This window comes from Sorex fumeus, unplaced genomic scaffold (genome assembly GCF_029834395.1).
Source record: "Sorex fumeus unplaced genomic scaffold, SorFum_2.1 ptg000072l, whole genome shotgun sequence".
In the NCBI taxonomy this organism is placed as follows: domain Eukaryota; kingdom Metazoa; phylum Chordata; class Mammalia; order Eulipotyphla; family Soricidae; genus Sorex; species Sorex fumeus.
The window spans coordinates 59,081,004-59,108,344 of NW_026606129.1; the positions used below are offsets into that span (position 1 = coordinate 59,081,004).

At 38.8% G+C, this 27,341-nt stretch overlaps 1 protein-coding gene across 3 annotated transcripts in view; it reads right to left on the reverse strand.

Moving 5' to 3' along the window:
* The window catches only part of CFAP20DC (CFAP20 domain containing), a 328,442-nt gene that overhangs the window by 15,024 nt on the left and 286,077 nt on the right, over nt 1–27,341 (reverse strand). The gene's annotated exons all lie outside the window — the stretch shown is intronic.

The following is a 27,341-nucleotide window of genomic DNA, read 5'->3' on the forward strand; positions in this document are numbered from 1 at the left end:
AGGCTGTTGGGAGGCTCCACAGATCCCGGAGAATGCTCCAGGTCCCAAACAGAGCTGAGATCACCAGGAAGTCCCAGATGGGGTAGGTGCCACATACCACCTTCTCCAGATGGAACCCTGGTGACCATGAGCCTCTCCAAGCATAGCTTAAGCATGTGGGAACCAGGACTTTTACTCCAAGCCGCGCGGCCGCTTATGCGCATAAGCGGCCGCGCGACATCTCCTTATATACAAAGTGATCAATGGAAAGTAAATCATCCAACGTTTCTCCCTGAAAATCAGGCTTAACTCTTTTACAAACCACAACACCCAATTGGAAAGAGAGAACAAAAGGGAATGCCCTGCCACAGAGGCAGGGTGGTATGGGGGTGGATGGGGGGTGGGAGGGATACTGGGATCTGTGGTGGTGGGAAATGGTCACTGGTGGAGGGATGGGTATTCAAAATAAATAAATAAATAAATAAATAAAATAAAAATAGTCAAAGCCATCTATGACAAACCTACGGCAAGCATTATCCTCAATGGGGAAAAACCTTGGGACTTCCCTCTAAGATCAGGGACAAGACAAGGGTGCCCACTCTCACCACTTCTGTTTAATATAGTACTGGAAGTACTGACAATAGCAGTTAGGCAAAAAAAAGATAATTAAGGGCATCCAAATAGGAAAGGAAGAAATCAAGCTCTCACTATTCACAGATGATATGATACTATATCTTATAAAGTATCTTAAAGCCTCTACCAAGAAACTCCTAGAAACAATAGACTTGTACAGTAAAGTTGCAAGCTATAAAATCAACACCCAAAAATCCATGATCTTCCTATACGTAAAAAAAGAGACAGAGGAAAGAGACATGAAAAAAGCAATCCCATTCACAATCGTGCCCCAGAAAATCAAGTGCCTTGGAATCAGCCTAACTAAGGAAGTAAAGGACCTCTATAAAGAAAACTACAAAATACTACTCATGAAATAAAAGAGGACATGAGGAAATGGAAATATATCCCCTGCTCATGGATAGGAAGAATTAACAATGTCAAATGGCAATACTCCCCAAGGCACTATACAGATTCAATGTGATCACTATAAGGATACCCATGAAATTCTTCAAAGAAATGGATCAAGTACTCTTAAAATTTATTTGGAACAACAAACGCTCACAAATAGCTAAGACAATTCTTGGGAAAAAGATGATGGGAGGCATCACCCTCCCCAACATCAAAATCTACTACAAACCGGTAATAACTAAAACAGCATGGTACTGGAACAAAGGCAGAGCTGCAGACCAATGGAACAGGGTGGAATATACCTACACACATCCCAAAATGTATGAACATCTAATCTTTGATAAAGGAGCAAAAAAATGTGAAGTGGAGCAAGGAAGCCTCTTTAACAAATGGTGCTGGCATAACTGAACAACCACATGCAAAAAAATGGCCTTAGACCTCGACTTAACACCATGCACAAAAGTCAGATCAAAATGAATCAAAGACCTCAACATCTGACCAGAATCCATAAGGTACATTGAAGACAAGGTCGGCAAAACCCTCCACGATATTGAGGCTAATGGTATCTTCAAAGATGACATGACACTGACCAACCAAGTGGAAACAGAGATAAACAAATGGGACTATATTAAACTAAGAAGCTTCTGTACCACAAAAGATACAGTGACCAAAATACAAAGACAATCTACAGAATGGGAAAGGATATTCACCCAATACTCATCCGATAAGGGGTTAATATCAAGAATATACAAAACACTGGTTGAACTCCACAAGAAGAAAACATCCAACCCCATCAAAAAATGGGGTAACAAAATGAACAGAAACTTTCTCAAAGAAGAAATTCAAATGGCTAAAAGGCACATGAGAAAATGCTCTACATCACTAATCATCAGGGAGATGCAGATCAAAATAACAACAAGATATCATCTCACACCACAGAGACTGGCCCACATTCAAAAGAACAACAGCAACCGGTGTTGGCATGGATGTGGCAAGAAAGGGACGCTCCCTTACTGCTGGTGGGAATGCCAAACTGGTTCAGCACTTTTGGAAAACAGTATGGATGATTCTTAAAAAAATTAGAAATTGAGCTCCCATTTGACCCAGCAATACCATTCCTGGGAATATATCCCAGAGAGGAAAAGAGTATAGTCAAAATGACATCTGCACTTGTATGTTCATTGCTGCACTGTTCACAATAACCCAAATCTGGAAAAAACCCAAGTGCCCAAGAACAGATGACTGGTTAAAAAAAAAACTTTGCTACATCTACACAGAGGAATACTGTGCAGCAGTTAGAAAGGATGAAGTCATGAAATTTGTAAACAAGTGGTTCTACATGGAAAGTATCATGCTAAGTGAAATGAGTCAAAAAGAGAGGGACAGACATAGACTGCACTCATCTGGGGAATATAAAGTAGCAGAATGGGAGATGAACGCCCAAGAATAGTTGAGATAAGTACCAGGAGGTCTGCTCCATGGCTTGGAAGCTGGCGGCACATGCTGGGGGAAAACGCAGCTCAGATAGAGAAGGGAACACCAAGTAAAGGGTGTTTGGAGGACTCGCTCGGGATGCAAGATGTGTGCTGAAAGTAGACTACACACTGAACACGATGGCCACTCAATACCTCTATTGCAAACCACAACACCCTAAAGGAAAGAGAGAGCAAAAGGGAATGCCCTTCCATAAAGGTGGGGTGAGGTGGGGGGGTCCAAGGGGGGTGGGATGGCAACTGGGTTCATTGGTGGTGGAGAATGGGCACTGGTAGAGGGATGGGTACTTGATCATTGTATAACTGAAACCCAAACATAGAAGTTTATAAGTCTACAACTGTACCTCATGGTGTCTCATTGTAGCACTGTAGCACTGTCCTCCTGTTGTTCATCGATTTGCTCAAGCGGGCTCAGTAACGTCTCCATCGTGAGACTTGTTGTTACTTTGCTTGGCATATCGAATACATCACGGGTAGCTTGCCAGGCTTTGCCGTGTGGGCGAGATACTCTCAGTGGCTTGCTGGGCTCTCCAAGAGGGGCAGAGAAACTGAACCCGGCTCATCCACGCCTGCGGCTTGCAAGGCAAATGCCCTACCCCTGCGCTATCACTCCAGCCCTGCTATTGCTCCAGCCCTGGAGTGATAGCACAGCGGGTAGGATGTTTGCCTTGCACTCGGCTGACATAGTCAACCAGAGTTCGATTCCTCCCCCACTCTCGGAGAGCCCAGCAAGCTACCAAGAGTATCTCACCCGCACAGCAAAGCCTGGCAAGCTATCCATGATGTATTCGATACGCCAAACATAGTAACAAGTCTCACAATGTTACTGGGCCCACTCGAGCTAATCCATGGTGTTTCATTAAAAAAAAAAATATATATATATATATACACTGAAAATTTTCAGTATTATGTATTCTGAACTTTTTTCACTCACATTTTGATTTTATTTTAGGAGATTTTTTTTTAAAATTGAATCACTGTGAGATAGACTCTTTACAAAGCTGTTCATGAGTAAGTTTCAGTCATACAGTGTTCCAACACCGATTCCTTCACCAGTGTACATTTCCCACCACCAGTGTCTTTAGGGGAATTCTTAAAGAAACACTGCTAGTGATTTTTAGTAATAAAATTGCAAATTTGAGATTTAATTTGTGATATTTTGTTTCTGCTCTCATAATTATGAGTTATTTGATACAATAATGAAATATAACCTATGAAAGAATGAATTTTATATACTCGGAGAGCCCGGGAAGCTACCGAGAGTATTCGATATGCCAGACACAGTAACAACAAAAGTCTCCAATGGAGACGTTACTGGGCCCGCTCGAGCAAATCAACGATCAACGGGAGGGCCTTTACCTTTTACCTTTACCTATGGTGGAATATGTATATATGATTAAATATTTGAATACCACACTATTGCATACATATATATTTAAGGTAATGGATCCTATGCTTAGGAATCTTAAGCTATTTATTTTCTTTTCCTTTATAATTAACATTTTTTAAAAAAAAATTGAATCACAGTGATACACAGTTACAAAGTTGTTCATGATTGGGTTTCAGTCACATAATATTCCAACACCCGTTCCTACTATTATTGTCATACTGGTTCTTTCTCTATCCTAACTGCCCTTCACGTCGGCTCCCTGCTCCTCCCTACTCCCCTCCCCCCCACACCTCCTCTCCTCCCCTATTCTTATGCAAGCCTCCAAATATTGACCAGTCCTCCTGGCCCCTGTTTTCCCTGACCTCAGATATTAATGTAATACTATATATGTATGTATATATTTATATATATTTATACACTTTTTATATTCCCAAAATGCAGTCATTCTATATCTTTCCTCCTTCTGACTCATTTCACTCAGCATAATACTCTCCATGTCCATCCATTTACAAGCAAATTTCATGACTTCATTTTTCCTAACAACTGTGTAGTATTCCATTGTGAAGATGCACCATAGTTTCTTTATCTAGTCACCTGTTCTTGAACACTTGGATTGGTTCCAGATTCTGGCTATTGTGAATAGTGCTGTAATGAACATAGAAGTGCAGATGACTTTTCTGCTGTGTGTTTTTGGGCCGCCAGGGTATATTTCCAGAAATGGTATTGCTGGGTCAAATGGGAGCTCAATTATTATTATTAAATTTATTTTCCTCTTACACTTTCTATAAACACTATGTTTTACAAAGCTGTTCATGATGTTTTGTTACACCCCTTAAGCCTGCCCTCATAGCAGGTCTTCAATAATATTTTATATTGCTTGTTGTAAATAATTTGTTCACAGAATGGTCAAGAAATGTTTCCTTAGAAGGAAGTCATTGAAGACTGTTGTATCTCACCCTGGAGTCATTAAGTCCTTATACAAGAGATTAATAAGATGTTGTTACAGGTTAAACCTTCTGTGTTTATATTTTGTTATTTCGAGATTAGTTTGCCTTCTACATTACATAAGATCCAATCTGGTGTACTACTCCTGTTTTATCAGTGTTGTAGAGTTTGAGATGTTGCGTGACCACAAACGTGGCTGTGAAAAGCTGGAGATTTCAGTCACAAAATCTGCACACCTGAATTTTTTAGCATATTAATCATCACGAGCAGAGTAGAGACCAGCCAGGAGCATGGCAGTGACTGTGGAGTGTGGAAGTTTTTCCCTGCCACGGCTCTGTTTGGGTGGGCACTGGGCTCACCCATCCCCCTCTGAGATGTCCCAATCGACTCAACCTTATGTGGGGTCTGGAAGAATCTCTGCAACTTGTTAGTCTCTGTGAGATTTATTTTTGCCTCTGTATTTTGAAAATTTCCACCTACAACAAAGTTCTACAGAAATTTGCTCAAATTTTCTTTCAGTTCCTGGTACAGTTTCATTTTTCACATTTAGATTTCTGATCTATTTGAAGCTCATTATAATAGATGGTATAAAATTTTCTAGTTAAGGTATAACAAATTTTATTTTATTTATATGATTTTATTTGTTTTTAAAATTTTTATAAACTTTTATTTTATAATTATTATTTTATTGAGTCACTGTGAGATACAGTTACAAAGCTTTCATGTTCAAGACTCAGCTGTACAATGATCAAACACCCATCCCTCCACCAGTGCACACTCTCCACCACTAGTGTCTGCAGTATATCCTTCCCCACCTCCCATCCCAGTCCTCACCCTGCCTCCATGGCAGGCAATTTCTCCAATACTCTCTTTCTACTTTTGGGCATTATGGTTTGCTCGAATTTTCCCACCACCATTCAAGCCTGCCTGCCAGGGGGAAATGCTAGATCATTTACTATCTATTGCCCATTTTGAATATCATGAGTGACATGGCAGCGTGCTTCTGGAATCCTAGATTGTAAATGGGTGGGTTCCAGAGACATTTCTGTAGGGCACTAATCCATTTTGGGATTCAATTGGGCATCTCTTGACCAGGGCTGTTGGTGCACAAAGATGGTGCTCAGAGGCACGTTGTGTGTGTGTGGGGGGTGACAGCTAGGCTGACGACTGGGCAGGGAGCCACGGAAGGACAGCCCAGTGCGTCTGCCACCATGTGGCATAGAGATTTAATACTGGAACCCGCATACCTGGGCCTTGCTTGTGGAAGCTCTTGGTCACCGGGATTCCATCTGGGGTAGGTGGGGAGACTGCACCTGCTCCATCTAGCATAGTCCTGTGAAATTGGCTCAGTATGGGGCCTGGAGAGATCCCTGGTTCTGTGGTGTCTTCCAGGACTTGCTGCTGTGTCTCTGGCTTTTGATCTCTTTTGAGATTTATTTATGAGTCTCTGAAGCAAGGTCAGTAATAGAGTTTACAGGGTGATGCTGGAGTTGGTTTATGGGGTGACTGCCAGTGCTTCCATGTGTATTGGAAAGTGGGGGAAGGTGGCCCACCCCAACTTTGTGAAAACCTGGAGATTTTCAGTCACAAAACCCACATACCTGAGATGGTGGAGTCAGGTCCGGGGTATGGCGGCAATTTTAGATTGTGGAAGCAAGAGGCTGCTGGGGACTCTTGGGACTCTGCTTGGGTAGGCATAGGCCAACCTGCCCCCCCCCTTTCATTTACCCTAGTCTGTTCAGCCATGGGTATGTCTGAGATTAACTGTGGTTTTTGGTCTCTTTTGAGATTTATCTATGGGTCTCTGAAATAAGGCCAATAAATGAGCTTGTATAGCTGAGCTGGAGGGGGCATGGCTCCCACATACCTAACTTTTGGCCCTTTAATTTCTTGGTAAACTTGGTCCCAAGTTGTTAGGGTACGGCCAAAGGTACAGTGGCAATTTTGGGGTGTCAGGAATCTGAAGACACTGGCTACTGATGAACTGGCCCTGCAAGTACAGGTTGACCTGTTGGTGGCAAAATAGCCCCATGCTTTCTTTTTTATGCTTAAATTTATGATCTACTTGAAGCATATGCTGGTAGATGGTATGAATTTATCTGGCTAAAATATATCAAATCTTATTTTTAAAATGTACAGAATACTGTCAACAGTGATATTATTTTAACTTGCACTTGAGATGATTTTATACAATTAATTTTGATAACAATTTGATTTAATTAGGTTAAGAAGCACTGTAGCACTGTCCTCCCATTGTTCATCGATTTGCTCAAGCAGGCCCAGCAACGTGTCCACTGGGAGACTTGTTACTGTGTCTGGCATATCGAATGCATCACGGGTAGCTTGCCAGGCTTTGCTGTGCCGGAGAGATACTCTTGGTAGCTTGCCGGACTCTTTGAGAGGGGCGGAGGAATCGAACTCGGGTTGTCTGTGTCAGCTGTGTGCAAGGCAATCGCCCTATCCACTGTGCTATCACTCCAGCCCTAGGTTAAGTAAGCATTTACAAAGTATATTTCAAAAGAAAAAAGGGTTCTAAGTTAAATGTAAAATATGGAAAATATTCGCTTAGACAAAATGAAGTGGGAGTCTTGCAAGCTTTTGAGAGCCTTTAACACATATGAGTCTCCTGAGAGGACAAAGAAAATAAGCACCAGCAGCTGTTGGGATCAGGAGTCCAATGCTGGTTAGCTGGATACACTGTGAGAAATGCTGCTTCAGATTATTGATTTTTTTTCCACTCTGATGAGATGGTTTTGTTTGCCTTGTTCTTACATATATTTAGTCATTTTGTTCTCCAAGAGTACTTCTGGTGCTTGTGAATAAGAAGGAATTAGTAGTGTCACATTTTGCTGTTCACATTTTGATAGAGATATTTAATGGTAATTCTTGGCTTTTAGTCAACTCCTTTAACCCTCCCCCTACATGATTCTTCAGCAGGAAGCGGTAGATACCTACTGAAAGTTCAGGCTCAATCACTGCCCTATTTTCAGTTCTGATCTGTGACAAGCTATGCTTCAGTATCTCTTGCCATCCTTGCCTTGTCCTTTGGCTTGATATTCGAGTTTTAGTTGGTTCCTTGGCTCTGATCATAATCTCTTCTTCCAAGTACTAACTAGCCCCTTTGGAAAGAGACATCCCTTGCAGTCATCCCTCCTCTTCTGTGTAACTCAGGGGCATCCTTTTTCTGTCCTTCTGTGGGCTCAGGCACATTTCCCAGCCCCAACCCTCCTTTTGAAACTGGAGAGAAGAACTTCTCGGCACACGTATCTATGAAAGCACTGACATGAAAAGGTGTGTTTTACTTGTGTCAAAAGACTGGATTCATATTAAAGGCCACTATGCAAATATGTGCAGATGAAAATTAAGTATGACTTTATGAATCTTTTCAGGAAAAGCACAACAGAACATGGGCAGCAGACAAAGACAACGGCATGCTCTTTGGTCACTCCATTTGTTCCCTTCATGTGAGTCCCTTGCCTCATAACTAAGCTATCTTCAATCTTGTACATATTAAAATATTTCTTTGGGGGAATATTCTTTGAGAAATGACAGATATTATTTTATAACTCCTATTTATAACCATGTAAGCTATGTAAATTATTAAGCTACCTGCTATCTCAACCCTCTGGGTCAGCAGAGCCAGCCCAGTGAAATAGTTACACAAGATATATGAAAGGAGGAATTTAGCCATTTTTAGGATTTATATCCAGTATTTCATGATATTTATCACTTGCTACTGTGCACATCTTTCTGTATACCAAAAGAAGCCTACGTGTTAAAACTCTTCTATACCTAAAGAATACAAAATGGGAGAGGATTGGGAAATATCTTGCTTTGGAGGGAATTAATATATGAAAATATTTTAAGAATATGCATAAATACTAATTTTTGCTTCTAATTTCAGGAGGTAAGAGATCAACTGTTCATTTATGGAACTGTAGATCTTAAACAAAGAACTTCTGCATTCTGGAGTATTATGAAGGTGATATTTCTATCTAGTGCAAAGTCCATGCCTGGCAAAGTTTTTCTATAAAGGTCCTAAAAGTTTATCTTAGGTTTTCCAAGCCTAACTTCTTTTTCAAAACTATCTAATTTTTCTATTGTACTGCAAAAGCAGACACAAAACAATAAGTAGACAAATGGCCCTGATTGTGTATTAAATAAAATCTTATTTGCAATATTTATGCAATGGGAAGAATTTAGTCCACATACTGTTGTTGAATGAGCCTTGTCTTAGTTGAAGGAAATGTGAAGTGGAACATTCTCAGGAAATCTGGAAAAATTTTTATAAATTTTCTACTGAAATGAGACTGAAATCAATCTTTCTTATTCTCCCACCAAAATCCAAGTAACAATATTGCCTTATGTAATCAGTAGCAAAAGCTCTTAGTGGATCCCTCATTGAAACTCAAGCTGGTTTATCTTCTCTGTAGCACTGTAGCAATGTCCTTCCATTGTTCATCAATTTGCTCAAGCGAGCACCATTACCGTCTCCATTGTGGGACTTGTTGTTACTGTTTTTGGCATATCGAATATGCCACAAGGAGCTTGCCAGGCTCTGTCGTGGGGGCAGGATACTCTCAGTAGCTTGCCGGGCTCTCCGAGAGGGACCAAGGAATTGAACTCAGGTTGGCTGTGTGCAAGGCAAACACCTTACCCACTGTGCTATTGCTCCAGCCCCTCTTATTGTCATATCAGAGTAAAATGATAATTATACTAAACCCTCATTTTAAACCTTCAGCATCATTGGCAAGCCTGGGAGAAAGATCAGTCTAGATCATGACTTTTGAGACTTGGCACACACCAATTTGCAAATTTTCCTAACCTTGTCTTGCAAACCTAACCCTCACCATGTTCCAGTCACATTGGTCTTTTGGTAATTCCTCAACATTTCATGCACCCCACCATCAAGTAATCTTTGCTCAGGTGGTATTACCGTGTTTATTCTTCTCAATTCCTATCCTCCCTTAGTCTGATGAAACTGCACTCAATTTACAGGTTTTGGCTTAAGTATCACATTTTCAAGGTGCCTCAAGGTGGGGCTTGTTTTAAGTACCCCTTTCTTTTGTCTCCCAATGTTCTGCTAAATGCTACAAGGATCAGCTGAAGAAGTCTGTTACTCTTAACTTTCCTGAGCTTTCAGAAAGGGTCGAGGGGAAGGGCACACTAGCTTCACCATGACTCACTGTTCTGCTTTGAGCTCCTGGCAGTTTCCGATCTTGTCCCCAAATGCTGTCCTTGCTTCTCAAGGGCACCTCCCTGGAGTATTTGCAAAGTTGTATTGAGGTCTTTGGCTTGAACTGGCTGTGAAAAATCCCAAATTTACACACACGAGTAGTACACGTGTATACAAGACATAAACGGACCTCCGAGGGGGTATATGCTCTGCAAAGTAACATGGAAGCCCTGGGACCTGCATTTGTACCCCAGCTGATTTTGAACTGAATCTCTAGTCTTAAAAGTCCAGTCCTGGCTGTGGTGAGGTTCTTCCACAGACCACAGGGCTATGAAGTGTTTTTAAAAGTGTGATTGGCCAGCTCAGAAGTTTGCTCCCCCCCCTTCCAATTCTCAAAAGGGTTATTCGAATGCTACAGAAATTGCTAATCTACAAGATTTCCCTTTCAACAAAGTAAATAAATGGGTGGGGCTGTAAAAGTAAAACAATTTATCTTCCCAGTCCCAATTTGAACTCCAAAATTCTGTTTCCCCACTCCCTTACCTATCCCCACAGTCTTGTCCCCATAGCAGTGTCATTACATAAGTTTCATTTTGAGAGTAATCCTTTCCAAGAATGGTTAAAGGTCATCTAAGCTCGGTTTCTTTCTTTTATTTTGTTTTGTTTCCTTTCCTTTCTTCCTCCTTCTCCTTCTCCTTCTCCTTCCCTCCCTTCCCCTCCCCTCTCTCCCCTCCCTCCCTCCCTCCCTCCCTCCCTCTCTCATTGTGCTACAGTGAACTTAAGAGTGCAAATGGCCTTTCTGCTGCTTGATTTTGGGACCCTTGGATTATATTCCAAGATTTGTGATTGCTGAGTCATAGAGAGAGATTCCCAGCATGTTAAGTTTTTCTGAGATTTAGGTGCTCTTTATAATGATCTATTAATAGAACATATGCTTTCAGAGCAGACAGATATGGGCTGGAGAGACAGTGCAGTGGATAAGGAACTTGCCTTGCATTCTGCCAATCTGGGTTTGATCACAAACCATCAGGCGTGATTCCTGAGCACAAAGCCAGAAGTAACCCCTGACCACTGCCAGGTATGACCCAAAAGTCAAAAGCCAAAAAACGAGCAGTTATGTATGATTCATGGCCACATTTGCGGCCATGTGACATCTTATTATCTAGTTCTCACTCTGGAGAATCTGGCAGGCTACCAAAAGTATCCTGCCCACATGGCAGAGTCTGGCAAACTCCCCATGGCGTATTCAATATGACAAAAAACAGTAACAATCGATGGGTCTCATTCTCCTGACCCTGAAAGAGCCTTGAATGTGGCACTTTCTAAAATCTCAGGGCTAGGATGAAGGAGATGTTACTGGTGCCTGCTCAAGGAAATCAATGAACAACAGGATGACAGTGATACAGTGATCACATTTTCAGGTCTTTTCCAATACTTTTTTCTTTGGTGGGTGAGTTGGGGGGGTATACCCAGTGGTTCTCAGGGATTGCTTCTGGAGGGCTTGGGAGGAATATATAGGATACTAAGGATTGAACCCGGGTTGGCCAAGTGTAAGGCAAGTACTCAGCCCTTAGTACTATCGATGGAGCCCCGTACACCTTTTCTCATCTATTTGAGTTACTCTGTACTTTCCTAATAGAGCAAATGTATTCTCATTAAAAGTTCCAGTCTCAGCACATAATTACTATTTCCTTTGTTTCATCACTTGACAAATAAAGTCTCTCTGAATTGGTTCTAACCACACCTTGAAGAGTTCCTGGCACAGAGTATGCACTTCCTCAATATATATCAAATGCATGATTGTTTAAGCTTTGAGTTTCTTTGTCAGTTTAGAATACTGAGTGACATTCAGTATTCAAAGTTTCCATAACAAAAAATAATGCTACTGTTGCAACCCACTCTCTATTTTCACTTCAACTTGCTCCTTTTCAAATACCTACTAAAAGAAAGCTCTTGTTTCCACATCATGTGCTTGATACACACACACACACACACACACACACACACACACACACACACAAAATTTGGGGGTGAATATGGGAACATACATCTGTTTCTTTATAGCTGAGATAGAAAAATTTGATATTCTGCCTCAGAAAACAATGCTGGTTTAGAAATGCGTTTATTAGTATAAAATAAGAAAATATGTTCTTTCTTTAAAAGTCTTAAGCACACAAAGGGAGATCTCAATAGCGTTTCTTTATAAGATTCATCACACATTTGATGTAGGAAGCTCAAAAGAAAAGTTTTAAAGAAAGGATAAACAGAAACTATGTATGGGTCCTTAGATGAGTTTAATATGGGAATAATATTAAGTGCTATTATTTAATTTTGGCTTGCTTTGGAGAAGATATTTTTAACTAGGTTCTCAGTGTTGGAAGAAGCGTAAATTTTGAAAACTTTCTATAATATTCCTATCAAGTATATAATCTACACATGATTACCACTGTTAATGGTATATGTACTAGTATGAAAACCACATTTCATTTTCATAGTTACTTTTTAAAAAAAATTACTCACTTTTTTAATTGAATCACAGTGAGATACATAGTTACAAGGTTGTTCATGACTGGGTTTCGGGTCATATAATTTTCCAACACCTGTCCCTGGGCTGGAGCAATTGCACAGCAGGTAGGGTGTTCGCCTTGCACGCAGCCAACATGGCTGACCCAAGTTTGATTCCTCTGCCCCTCTCGGTGAGCCCGGCAAGCTACCGAGAGTATCTCGCCTGCACGGCAAAGCCTGGCAAGCTACCCATGATGTATTTGATATGCCAAACACAGTAACAAGTCTCACAATGTTACTGAGCCCACTCGAGCAAATTGATGAACAATGGAAGGACAGTGACAGTGACAATCCCTTCACCAGTGTACATTTACAACCACCAATGTCCTCAGTTTCCCTCCTGTCCCTACATCTTGCCTCTATGGCAGGCACTTTACTTTTTAAAATTTCATTTATTAATTTTTAAAATGAATCACTGTGTGATAGACCCTTACAGAGCTGTTTATGGTTAGGTTTCAGTCATAATGTTCCAACCCACTGGCAAGCACTTTTCTTCTTCTACTACTATTATGTCTTATCGTCTTATTCTCTCTCTCTCTCTCTCTCTCTCTCTCTCTCTCTCTCTCTCTCTCTCTCTCTCTCTCCCCTTTTGGGCAAATCTAAATAACTATATTGGCTTCATCCGTCACGTGAGTTGGTTCTTACTACCTCTGTACATATTTTGTGTGTTTCCCTCACTATTATTAACACACTACTTCCTTCAGGTTTCAGAGAGCGTGCTTCATCCTTAGTAGCTTTTCTTATAATAGCCCTGTGCTAAATGCTGAATACTGAATCCCCACAAAACTCATGTCCTGGAATCTGATCTCCAATTGATGGTGTTCGGAGGTGGGGTCTTTGGGAAGTATTTACTTCATAAAGGAGAAGTTCTTATGAATGGGATTAGTGCATAAGAGATAAGAGGTCAGGAGTACACACTCAGAAGCATTGGTGGATAGAAGTGACAGTACAGAGAGTAGGAAATTTGCCTTGCACACGCCTGACTTGGGTTTGATCCTCAGCACCCCACATAGTCCCTGGGTCCCACCAGGAGTGATTCCTGCGTGCAGATTCAGGAAAAAGTCTTGAGCACCACTGGGTGCTTCCCCCCCCCCCCCCCAACAAACAAACAGAAACAGTAGGACGAATCACAGTCAGAAAAATAGTTATCTGAGGCTTGCTCTTCCAGCCTGTGTTCTCCACTGAAAACATCGCATTTGCTTGTCTTCACGTCTCTTTGCTTGTTTGTTTTATCTACTTTGGAGAAGCCTGTGTTCTCTTGAACACAGATTTCTTCTCTTTCTCTCCCCTCACATCTTTGTCAATAAGTTTTGTTCAATAAAAACTATTAAGCTTCACACAGACACAGACACACATGCACCCACACATGCACATATGTGCATACACACACACATACACAGAGGCATGTAGCTGAGAATGATATGAGAATTATTCCCAGACATTTCTTCTTCCTAAATGTACTCTCTGAGGATTTTTACTTTATGGTGACATTTGGAATAGAATCACATCTCTTCCATATCAGAAATTGGAAAACATAATACGATAACAGGTATTATATTTTCATCTTACATCAATACATATTTATTTGGAGATATGTACAAAATTCCCCTACAAAGGGGAAATAATACTGTTTTGGCCTTTGCCTTTCTTACTCCTATCTATGTCAAAAAATACATAAAACAGAGAGGTTACAGTTCCCTCCGAGTAGTCAATACTCTAAGAAATTGTAAAAATAATATCTTGCAATATTAAATATAGTTTACACATGTTTTGCAGAACTATCATTCCTGTTTGGTAAATTTTCTTTCAGGTTTAGAAAATGTTAATAACATAGCATCTTGGGGCAATTTTACAGATATTTATTCATTAGATATGGTGATAATTCAACCCCAAAGGGCACAAATCCAGGCATCAGCCATCAAATTTAACTATAACATGTGAATATTAATAGTCTATCTACTTGACACAACACGAAAAAGACTGCCTTATTTATAGTTATTGAATAGCTGCTTCATAATTTTACCTTAAATATGTTTTACTGAATCCATTCAGTGTTATAGATTTTATGTAGTATACTGAAGAATATGCTATTATTTCTACCTTTGAGGAATTTGGTCTCTTGGGGACAGATCTTAGATCAACATTCCACTCAGGAGAGGGAAGGAAATGTTATCAAATGTAGGTAGTTATGAAAAATGGAAAGTAGGAAGATATTGTAGAAGGGGAAAGCTTGCATTATATATAAAGGTATGGTTAACTTGGGGTACCCTCAGTAATATAAAATAGGCACTAACAGACCAAAGAGATAAGCTGACTTAGGTTTGAACCCCTAATGTTCCCCGAGTTCTGCCACGAATAACCCTTTTTAAAATTTTTCTTGTGACAATAAAAGATTTATTTATTTATTTATTTTTTATTGAATCACAGTGAGATACACAGTTACAAAGTTGTTCATGATTGGGTTTCTTTCTTTTCTTTCTTTCTTTTCTTTCTTTCTTTCTTTCTTTCTTTCTTTCTTTCTTTCTTTCTTTCTTTCTTTCTTACTGTAGTACTGCTATTTATTCAGCCATTGATTAAGCTGATGGAATTGGGCATGAATTCCACGATTGGGTTTCTTTCAGTCATATAATGTGCCAACATCCTGTGTTCACCAGTGTACATTTCCCACCACTAATGTCTCCAGTTTCCCTCCCAACCGCCCCCCAACTCGCCAGCCTGCCTTATTGGTAGGCATGTTTCTCTCTCTCTCTCTCTCTCTCTCTCTCTCTCTCTCTCTCTCTCATGAATTCTCCTTAAGTGTAGAGCCAGATGTAAGCTCTGAGCACAGCTGGGAGTGGACTACATACAAACACAAAAATAGAACCTGCGATTTACCCTACTGTAAAGCTATGATAATCAAAAATGATATTAGAATAAAAATAACTATAGATATTAATAAAGTAGAATTTAAAGTCTAGAAATAAGCCCACACACAGATGGACTACCGATTAATGACAAAGAGAATATAGTAGAGAAAGGAAAGATTCTTTGGGGGCAGAGCGATAGTACAGTGGGTAGGACATTTGCCTTGTATGTGGCTAACTGAGTTTGATCCCTGGCACTCCATTATGTCCTGAGTACCACCAGGAGTAATTCCTGAGTGCAGAACCAGGAATAATCTCTGAGCATTCCTGAGTGTGGCTCCCAAACAACAACAGTAAAAAAAAAAAAGAAAAAAATCTTTTCAACAAAAGGAGTTGGCAAAAGTTTTGAGCTTTGTGTGTATAGATAGACACAAAAGAATAAAATTAGATCATTATCTTATATCATTTACAAATATTAATTTAAAATAAATTAAACACTTGGATCTAAGACCTAAAACCATAAGACACATAGAAAAAAACATATGCACTACACTCCATGATACTGACTTCAGAAGTACCTTACCTGTCAAAGGAAATAAAGGCAAAATTGAAAAAGTGGGAATATATTAAAAAAAAGCTTCTGCAAAAGAATGAAACTACCATTAAAACAATCAAAAACCCATCAGTTCTACTGAATGAATGTATTAGCCTAGCATACATAGAGAAAAGCATTATCTAAGATCTGTAAGTAACTCACAAGACTGAGCAACAAAAGACCCTAAATAATCCAATAAAAATTGGGTGGAAGATCTGAATAGACGATTCTCAAAAGAAGAACTACTGATCACCAATAAACGTATGAAAAAAACCTACCAGTTATTAGAAAAATGTAAATCAAATCACAATGAGATATCACCTCACATTAATAAGAATGGCCAATAAAAACACAACAACACAACAACAACAACAACAACAATAACGAAACAGAAACAGGGGATGGAGAGAGAGTACAGTGGGTAAGGCATTTGCCTTGCATGCCTGGTGACCTGGATTTGATCTCCTGTAGCCAATATGGATCTGAATCCCCACCAGGAGTGATCCTTCTGTGCAGGTCCAGAGGATATGAGCACTGCCAGGTGTGGCCTCCCAAAACAACAACCCACCTCCAAAATCAAACAGAAACAAGTACTGGCAAAAGTGTAGAGAAAACATATCCTTAGTACACTGCTGATAGGAATGTAAAATGGTCCAATATCTGCTGAAAATCACGTGGCTATTTCTCAAAATATAAAAATTGATTAATCATATGATACAGCATTTCCACCCCTAGGTATCTATCATCCAGTGAACATAAAAACCCTAATCTGGAGGCTGGAAAAATAGTACAGTGGCCAGGGTATTTGCCTTGTGTTTGGCCGACTTAGGTTCAATCTCCAGCACCCCAGATGGCCACTCCCAGCCCTGCCAGGAATGATTCTTGAGAGTAAAGTCAAGAGCATACCCTGTGCACAGTAGGTATGGCCTCCAAATAAAACAAAACAAAATACTAATCTGGAGCTGGGGAATTTGCTCAAAGGGCTGCAGCACATGCTTTGCATCTGAGAGGCCTAGGTTCTATCCCTGGGACTGAATGTTCACCGACACTACCTGAGCAACATACTGGGAGCATCCCCTGAGCAGTACTGAATGTGGCCCAAACGTCAAAGCCAAAATAAAAATCAACCAAACAGAAAATTACAAACAACCTTTAACTTTTTCAAAATAATAATAATAATAATAATAATAGTAAAACAAACCAAAAACCAGATTCCTATGTATTTTTCCATATTCACTGTATCACTACCTATGGTAGTCAGAAAACAGAAACAATCTAAGCGCCCAATTATGGATGATTATTAGATAAAGAATACATGATGCATATATAATATGCAGCTATATTCTACCTCTTATTTGTCTTCCCTATACAATTATTAAAATAACTGCTTTATAATTTTACACTGAATATAATTTTATAATTTTTATATTTTTATAATTTATATTTTTATAATTTTACACTGAATATAATTTTATAATTTTATAATTTTACACTGTTTGCTGGGTCCATGCAGTGTTGTAAGTTTTATGCAGATCACCGAGAAATATATTTTTTTCAGCCTTTGAGGAATTCAGTCTCCTGGAGATAGATCTTAGATTAGTATTCTACCCCATGAGAGTGAAGAAAATGATATCAGATGTAGGTATACCAAGAGAACCTCTTACAATTAGAAGAAGTATTCTGGAAAGGGCTCTTCAGATATAAGAAAAAGATGAAATCTTACCACCTGTGACAACATGAATGGCACTAGAGGGGGTTATTCTAAGCAAAACAGGTCATATAATTTTAAATGTGGAATAAAAAGAAACAAAGCAAAGGAACAGACCAGACTCTTTGATTCTGGCGTCAGAACTGATTGTCCAGTGGACTATGGTGGAGATATATTAGTTCCACAGTGGTGGATGTAGTATGTAGCTAATATACACTTGAAGTGGCATAAACATGTATTCTTAAAATACACAAATGGTGCCATAAATCAATGCTACCTCAATAAAAATAAAATGAACAATGAAATAAATTAGGGATTACATCAAAAAAGAATTGATAGCTTCTGGATATATATATACATACATATATATATATACATATATATATATATATATATATATATATCCAGTTCAGAGGTTGCAGTGCATTGTGGAAGAAGTCAGAAGTTTTCGATGGCATATTAAGGCATTCCTAGTTTAGTCAGAAGGCCCTGTGAATTTACTGAAGGATTTTAAAGCTTGGATAACTGAGGCAAGAAATATGGTTTTATTTTGGAAGTTTACTTATATATATTTATTTTTATTGAATCACCGTGAGATAGTTACAAAACTTTCATGTTTGAGTTTTGGAAGTTTAATGCATGTGTACATGTATTTTATTTTATTTTTTGCTTTTTGGGTCACACCCGGCAATGCTCAGGGGTTACTCCTGGCTCTGCACTCAGGAATTACTCCTGGCGGTGCTTGGGGGACCATATGGGATGCTGGGAAACGAACCTGGGTTGGCTGCGTGCAAGGCAAACGCCCTACTCGCTATGCTATCTATCGCTCCAGCCCCAGCGTACATGTATTTTAAAGAAACTTCATCCTGACAAAACTCATTTCCCATTACAATAAATTAAGGTTTAATGTAGAGAAATCTCCTGAGAAAACTTTTTACTATCATAATCCTATCAGTGAAGGTCTGTCTCAAGTTTATCTCAAGTATCTTACACTTCATTCAATAAGGAAAATTTTAGATTCTTTCTGTGTCCCAGATACTAAGTTAAATTCAAGTAGTTTTTGAAGGCCCATGTAGTTAACTTGATTTAAATATATAAGAATATATATATATATTGAACAAATAAACATGGTTATGAAAATGTAGGTAAAGTTATTCATGGGTTATCAGAAGATAAAAACGTCAAATCCACTCCTGATGGAAAGCTGTTTCTGAAAATATGGAAAAATGTGTCTATAATGGCTTTCAATTACATATACTTATATAATGACAAAAATGCAAATTTAAAATTGTGATACTATTGACACATATCAACTTGACAGAAGTTCTAAAGTTTGACATAAGTGTGTGCTGGTAGGAATATCAATGGCTGATTAATATGATTATCAAAATTATTTTTGAGCAAGTAATTTCACTTTGTGATAGAGAGATAGCACAGTGGGTAGGGCGTTTACCTTGCATGTAGCCGACCCGGGTTCGATTCTTCCATCCCTCTCGGAGACCAAGATACTGAGAGTATCTGTCCGCATGGCAGAGCCGGCAAGCTCCCCATGGTGTATTCGATATGCTAAACACAGTAAGAACAAGTCTCATAATGGAGACGTTACTGGTGCCCAGTCGAGTAAATGGATGAACAATAGGACAATGCTACAGTGCTAATTTCATTTTGGAAAATACTATAGACACATATTTTCCCAAGCTCACAAAGACTTGCACAGTGGGATGTTTATTACAGCACTGTTATTTAGTAACAAAAAAACCTTGGACATTATCTCAATGTCCATCAGCAGAGAGCTAGTTGAGTATTTCCAAACAATGAAAAAATATGTGGGAATGAACAAAGGATGTGTTTATCTATACGTGAAAATTCTGAAAGGTGTCCAAAATCTACCTAGTGAAGATATAAAATAGTAAGTTGTAGAAGGTATAGAGCCTCACCTCATTTTTTTTGAAAAAGATGTGCAAAAATTATTGTTTTCTTGTAAATTCACAGAAAGTTTCTGAAGTCTACCCAAGAAAGTACGCAGTCAGAATGTGGTGTTACAGTGCTAGGAGTTGTAAGACCTAGTTTTCAGTTTTCATTATAGCACAGCGGGTAGGGTGTTCGCCTTACAAGCGGCCAACATGGCCGACCCGAGTTCGATTCCTCCGCCCCTCTCGGAGAGCCTGGCAAGCTACCGAGAGTATTGGATATGCCAAACACAGTAACAACAAAGTCTCCAATGGAGACGTTACTGGGCCCGCTCGAGCAAATCGACGATCAACGGGAGGGCCTTTACCTTTACCTTTACACAGTTGGAGAATTTTAATTAATTAATTGATAGATTTTTTTTTTTTTAGTTTCTTTAAAAAGGCAGATTCTCTTTAGGAGCACACAATTTAATGACATGTGTAAGAAATCTCTTCTGAAACAGAGTTTCAAAATATCTTTTAAAAAACGTTTTAGGTGACAACTGCTCAAGAGAAAACAGAGTCTCCATTGGTGCCCCAACCAATGGAAGAGAAGTGGAAAATGGGGAGCCTTCCTCATGCCAACGCACGCCATCTGAGCTGATCCTAACAGCCTTCCTCATTGGAAATATCAACTTCAGCCATAAAAGCAGAACATTTCGGGTCGTAATGAGTGTTGGTAATGTTCCTGGAAATTGTCATTTTCATTTGTATAAACAACAGCTGCTTTGCTTAATGCTCTAGATATAACAGAAAAAGTGGTAGCTTATTTTTTAAAAATATGATTGATGATCTTAATTGCACATAAATATATTACAAATTATAAAGTATATAAAATATATATTTTATGGTGAGTCCAACTTAAGGGCCGTAAGCATGCAGGTCCACCACTGAACCCATCCTTAGTACCTGCAAATGATGAGATTATAAAAATAAAATAATGAACTAAAATCTGGGCTGAAACCTACAATCTCAGTCTCTAAATTCAATGATATGACATGACATATAATAGTGACATTAAGTTGGAAGCTTATTTATTTATTTGTCTTTTGGGGTAACATTTGGTGGTGCTCAGGGGTTATTGCTGGGGATGGACCCCAGGTAGGCTTGTGCAAGGCAAACTCCCTATCCTCTGTACTATCCTTCTGGCCCCTAGAAGCTTTATAATTTAAAGGAGACTAGGTTTAAGAGGGTAGGCATTCAGAGGGCATGCATAGATTTTTTTCATTCTATGAGAGGTGTTCAAGTGAGGAACGTGAAAAGAAGTATAGAAGTCTAATGCTATGTTTTAATATGCTTTTCAAAGGTTTTTTTTTAAATTTCATTCTTTCATTTTAGTTGCTGGAAGAGAAAAGATTTTTGCATTATGGAAAACTCCACAGTGACTCACTTCTCTTTTACTTTTCACTGGAGGGGAATAATTTTGGGGTGAAAATTCTCAAGGAAGTCAGTTTATCTCCTCAAAACAGAAAAAAAAAAACCTAATCAAGCATTGTCTGATTAATTAGAGACACTTGAAAAAATGTTATCAAGGCCTACAGCTGTAATCAATTTAATCAGCATGCAGAGAGCAAATCTGGGTTTCTTGATTAACAAAGCTGAATGTTAAACAGAGAAATGTGACATTGTAGTGCCATTAGCTTGAAGCTACAAATTGAGCATTTTCCCTAAATATTCAAAGTCAGATCAGGATAAAGTGGAATTCTCTTTCTTTTGAGAGCGACTATGGGCATGCACATTTCAATTCTTCCCTTTGATAGTCCATGGTAGGAGAATAAATTTTACCAAAGTAGTAGATATAGTATTGACTTCAGAGTGCTTCAGTGAAGACACATGAAAAATCAGCTAAAGGGAAAGACTGTAAAATAATAAAGTGGAAACAAAAAACTGATGAGATATCTGTTTAGAGCCATACAAGTTGGTTATAGAATTCATCAGAACCAGACATGCCAGACATAATGAGATAAATTTTTTTCTTATTACATTTTTAAGATGTGAATGTGAAATGCATCTGTATGGTGTGTGATGAATAAATCGAAAAGTTCAACTTGCTTATTTTATTTGCATGAAGTCAATTTAAATGTCAAGATGTCTAATACAAGATCAGTTTATTAATAGTTAGTTTCTTGCTGTAAAAAACTCAGTTAAACTATAAAATAATGATCATATTTTATGTAGCTGATCTTCGTGATCGGTCTGGATGGAATTTTATCTGTTAAAATGGGAAGTTTTTGTTTTTCCAGGGGTAAAACCCCCTTATTTGGATGTGGAATTTATCATGAGAATAATGTTGCTAAGAAATGTTCTGCAATCAGATATTGCATTTTACATGCTTCCAGAATAATTTCTATATATAAATATTTAAATAATATACCTTAATAGTTGGGCTGGAGTGATAGCACAGCGGGTAGGGCATTTGCCCTGCATGCGAACGACCTGGGTTCTATTTCTCCGTCTCTCTCTTTGAGCCGGGCAAGCTACCGAGAGTATCCAGCCCACACGGCAGAGCCCGGCAGGTTCCCGTGGCATATTCGATATGCCAAAACAGTAACAATAAGTCTCACAATGGAGATGTTACTGGTGTCCGCTCGAGCAAATCTATGAACAATAGGAGGATAGTGCTACAGTGCTACCTTAGTAGTTAAGAGTGTTCAAGGTCATCTCAATTACATTCCTATTCACATGTTTTCTTAAAGAAGGGTGGAAGGGAAAGCATATAAATGGCATGTAGTAGTCACTCAATTATGGAAACAAACTGCTGGAGAATTAAAGCTTCCCCATTAAGTAATATAGGATATTACATATATTATGGTAGCTGTGATTTTGGTTGGCCTAGCACACTTTTCTCTTTCTCTCTCTCTCTCTCTCTCTCTTTTTTTTTTTTTTTGGTGAGGACAAAGTTCTTTTCCTTAAGAACAGCCTACTTCATGTGGTTGGGGGGGAACTAAGTCTTCTTTTTCCAAATGTGGGAAGGTATGAGAATCAAACTAGGCCATGGTTCACTCTTGGACTTCCGCTAGGAAAAAGTACTATTGTTCTGACATATTCACCAAAGTATGCAAATGTGAGTGATATCTATTGAGTAAATTTTCCCAGCAGAAAAAGAAAAGCTGTTGCACTGGAGTGGTAGTATCTCGTATTTATAAGGAAGTAAATTTACAAGGAAGTAAAGAGGTTTAGCATACTCCTAAAGTATGCTGCTTTGACATAAGGATTATTTTGAGCTGAAAGTCAGTGATGAGGTGGGGCACAAAAACTCTTGGCTTCCTCTTCTCTACCAAGAAGGGAGAGCAATTCCCAATCACTGGAGACAACACCAGAAACTTCTGAGACGGAATCAGAGGAACCAACGTAACTAACCTTATGGCTATTTCTATCTTCCATCCTTTCCCCCCCCCCCCCACCCCCCATCTTTACTGTCTCACAGTATGCCATCTTTAGGAATTCTGTTCCTTTTTATCTTACATTTCTACAAAGTTACTGTTTTTTTTTTGTTGTTGTTGTTGTGGTTGCAAGGTATCTTCTACTGAAACTTTATTTAGAAATATGTGAGGGGAGAGAAAGCAAGAAATAGTTATTTGAGAGACAAGACAGGCTTCTCCAGACTGGAAATAAACAAGCAAAGAAAGAAACACTGAGATAGGTAAGTGAGATATGATTCAAAGGAGAACATGGGCTTGAAGAGCAAGTCTATTCTTTTGTTAAGATGCAATATAAGCCCGAGTTCTGACCATTCCTTTGAGTTACTCATGACTGAGTACTTCTGTGTAAGTTCAACCCAGCACCTTTTAATAGCTTCTATTTGTTTTTGTTCTGCTAATTTGTCCTTGACCAGCAGTCTAATTTATAGAGGATAGAGGGGGAAAGGTTTTATTTACCTAAAGAAGGAGTATTATTTTGAACAGCAAATTGAGCTAGAAAAAAATTGAGATTTAATGAGTACTTTACATTAACAGCTCTAGTGCAGAGTAATGAGTCACTCCAACCTATAACATACAGACTGATACTATAATCAATGGAATCATCAAACAACTGATTTGAGGTCATTTCTGTAATAAAATGGGTTTCTCAGATGAATATATTAAATTTACACTTAAACTAAGTTTGCCTAAGAAATCCTATCACTGAGAATCCACAGGTATTACCCCAATTAGCTCTGGTGCAGAACAAGGTGGAAGGAAGATGAGGGAGACAAGAGAGAACGAAAGAGGGCTCACCATCTCAACTCCAAGGGTCTTCTGACACCAGAAAACTCACCAATAATCCACTGTCGAGCTATACATTAGCTGTATATTTGGGGCAAAAATATACCCACAAAAATGTTTACTGGGGACCATAGCACATGCCGTGCATGGGAATGTGAATCCCTGAATTGTATGGCCTCTGGAGCACTGCTGGGTGTGGCCTCTGTGTCCACTGGCCCAAGAAGCTCTGTTTGTCTAAATGGAGCACTGAATTCTTGGGCCACACCTTGGGAGTGTGGGCGGGAGTGGCCTCTGGGTCCCTGAAAGTACTGGGAAAGCCCCTATACATATCTATTAAAACACATGGTATATAATTTAAGTGGTACAGCTTTTGATTTGGGCTTGTTTCCTGCGCATCTTAGAACTTTTGAGCAAAACTTTGAACTTTCTCCATCTGGAATACGTGAATAATAGAGCTGACCATAAGGGATTTCAGGGGGATGACACAATCAAAGTAACATCATCAGTGAACATTTCCCTCCACTCAGGGTCCGTTATATAGAAGGAGGCAACAGCAATTCTGCCTTCTCCGAAAGCCTCAAGTTGTCAGTTGTCCTCATCTTATCTTTCCCCGAGAGACTTAACTCTGATTTTTATTAGGTTTGCAGACAAAAAGGAGTGTTCCTTCTGGGGACCACTAGTCTGCAGTCTGTCCTCTTCAAAAATATACTTCCCCTGGTTCTCTTTCTCAAAAAAAAAAAAATGACTTCTTGTGACAGTGCGGACAAGATGGTTTTTAGGGAAGAGTATGCCTCCCATCTTTCAACCTGCTGGCTTGTTGCCAATAAAGCTCTTTCTCAATGTGTCAGTGTCATTGTGTCTCCTGATGAACTGGCCCTTGAGCAGCAGTGGATCTGGACCTTTGAAACTACACTGATAGTTGGCATTATTTAAAAATAATAAAAATCATATTCCTTCTCAAGTAATTTTGTAGGATACCTTTTATAGTTATAAGACAACTATGTGTTAAATGCTTTGTAACTAAGTCATTAGCAAATCTGAGGCAGAAAACTTTGCAGCCTTTTCTAACTTCAACTGAAGAATAATTGCCTTAAAATTTGAGTACAAAATAAAACTATCTAAACCTTTCTATGAAATGACGGGGTTTAATGGTGCAGAACGAGTAGGTGGGATTTAATATATGTTGCTCTAATTTAGCTCTCTGGGCTTTTGTAAAGAATAACTATAGGGTATCATTTTCATCATTAAGTATGTCAGATTATCTGATGCCATATTTATGTACTGATTTCTATGTTCTTTTCAAAGTTTGGTTATTCCTTTATGCTCAGACGTCAAATAAAACAATGATATGCTAAAAAGAAGGCTCTGTGAGGTGAATGACAATTTAATTTTTCCCAGTGTTGGCTGGTTGCACAAGAAAATAAAGAACTGGAGAAAACTGACAAGATCTTTAGTTGACTAGATTTATTTCCCAGCAGTTGTAGGGTGTGTTAATTGTAACATTTCAGCTAATGTAAAATATTGTGATAGAACACTGATGTGGGTGATAAATGGACTTTCGAGCAGATAGGATGGCAAAGTGTTATTTTTTAAAACAATGGGAGGTAATAATCAGAATTCCTTTGTTGCTCAGACCATTCTGGTGAGTAAATTGGCTTATAAGGGAAGGCAATAATTCTTTCATGTTGCCAAGCTACCATCATCGTCATAATTATTCATAGTTTTACTCCAGCTGATTTTCAACCTAAATAGTCTTGTTCTATAGAAAGCTTACAAGCTAAATTAAAAAAAAGGTAAGAAGATAAAGAAAAATCAAACTATGTAGTTTAAACATTATCCTAGTGAGTTTGATCAATATATTTTATTAAAAGATAATATACATATAAAAAGTTTACATATAATAAATGTGCTCTTAAAGGAATGATCCCAAAGTGACCATCACTAACTTGGGCCAAGAATATAAGCTTCCCCTAGTCTTCTTCCTTATCATCATTTTCTGTTCCCCAAAGCTAGACCAGATTTTTTTTGGGGGGGGCAGGGAGGCCACATATGGTAGTGCTTAGGGATTACTTCTGGCTCTGCACTCAGGAATCACTCTGGGGAACCATATGGATTGAATCCAGGTCAGCTGTGTGCCAGGCAAGCGTCCTACTGCTGTACTATCTCTCCGGTCCCAAGTAGCCTAGATTTTTAAAGTGACTTTTAATACTATTCATTGCTCTGTTTTTAAGCCTTCTGTATGTATGGAATCATCCAACATTTGTTCTTAAGTTTTTTTAAACTTCTTTCCCTGAGTATTTTATTTTCCACATTTTGAGTGTAAATAGCAAACCACCAAGTTTATATGTCATAATTAATTCCTCTACTATTAAAGGAGATGGGGTTGTTTCTGATTCAGGACTATCATGAATGTATTGCTGAGGGGAAAAATTTCTTTTCCAAACTGGATCTAGTGTTTGGGGGCTTATGGATAATAACTGGATCAACAGTAGAAAAGACAACGTATATTTACTACGTAAATATACACATTGTACATGGAGTTGCTTAGTAAAAGTATCTCACTGAGTAGCCAGAGATACAAGTTTATATAACAATAAAGTTGGATTGGGTTTAGGGCTTCAATGTTAATGTGGATGGTTCCTGCTTTTGTTCTTTCTTTCTTTTTTTAATGCAATGTAAATGGACTGACTGTCTTCATGATAGCTGAGAGGCAACTGAAATTTCAGAAGGTATACTCTAGTCAGTTAAGGTAAATTTAACTATGATTTCTTTCTGTATTTCTGTGGCTAAGATGTTTTCATCTCTAAGGAATTGATGGGTCTCCATGGTTTGTTTTTGACTACACATATGTGTGTATACTACTGGCAAATATCTAGGAAAGTAATAAGGTAAAAGGAAATGGCATGTTTACCTTATGTAGATGCTATCAAAATGGCTTTCCAAACTTTTTCTATCAATCTGTATCCCACTAGCTGTGAATGAGAATTCTAGGCACTCAATATCCTCATTCAAATATTTATATTTCATAAAAACAAACAAACACTGTCCTCCCATTGTTCATAGATTTGCTTGAGCGAGCCCAGTAACGTCTCCACTTTTTTGAGACCTGTTGTTACTGTGTTTGGCATATTGAATACGTCGAGGGTAGCTCGCCAGGCTTTGCCGCATGGGTGAGATACTCATGGTAGCTTGCCGGGCTGTCCGAGAGGGGCGGAGGAATTGAACCCGTCTAGGCTGGGCTGGCTGCGTACAAGGCAAACATCCTACTGCTATGCTCTCATGTTCTAGATAATATTATGGGGGACATAGTATAGTTTTAATTTGCATTTGCCTGATTTTTAATGTGCGTACATTTTCACAAGTTTACTGGTGACATCTCCTTTTGTGACGTGCCTGTTAAGTCTCTTGGCAAATACTGCTTTTAAAAACTGGTGTTTTCATTGATTTGTGGCTGTTTATATAGTTATATA